Source organism: Corvus brachyrhynchos, unplaced genomic scaffold, assembly GCF_000691975.1.
Source record: "Corvus brachyrhynchos isolate BGI_N302 unplaced genomic scaffold, ASM69197v1 scaffold363, whole genome shotgun sequence".
Taxonomy (NCBI): Eukaryota; Metazoa; Chordata; class Aves; order Passeriformes; family Corvidae; genus Corvus; species Corvus brachyrhynchos.
The window spans coordinates 1,553,288-1,553,514 of NW_008237404.1; the positions used below are offsets into that span (position 1 = coordinate 1,553,288).

Genomic DNA, 227 nt, shown 5'->3' on the forward strand with positions numbered 1-227 from the left:
CGCACCCTCCGACATTTTCCGGACACTCGTGTGACAGCGCAGCCCAGCCCCGGCGCAGCGGGATGGGGGTCCGCCTGTCCGAGGCCTCTGCCCCAGCAGGCCGGAGCTGCTAATAAATGGCCTGAGTTTATTTTGGGAGCTTTCTGCCCACGAAAGGAGTGGGGGGAGAAGGGACTCCCGGCGGCACGGGGGTGGGAGGCGACCCGCCGGGGCCGGGTCGCGCGGGA

At 69.2% G+C, this 227-nt stretch overlaps 1 protein-coding gene across 1 annotated transcript in view; it reads left to right on the forward strand.

The window, feature by feature from the left end:
- Positions 1-227, forward strand: part of EEF1AKMT1 (eukaryotic translation elongation factor 1 alpha lysine methyltransferase 1) — a 169,224-nt gene that overhangs the window by 411 nt on the left and 168,586 nt on the right. The gene's annotated exons all lie outside the window — the stretch shown is intronic.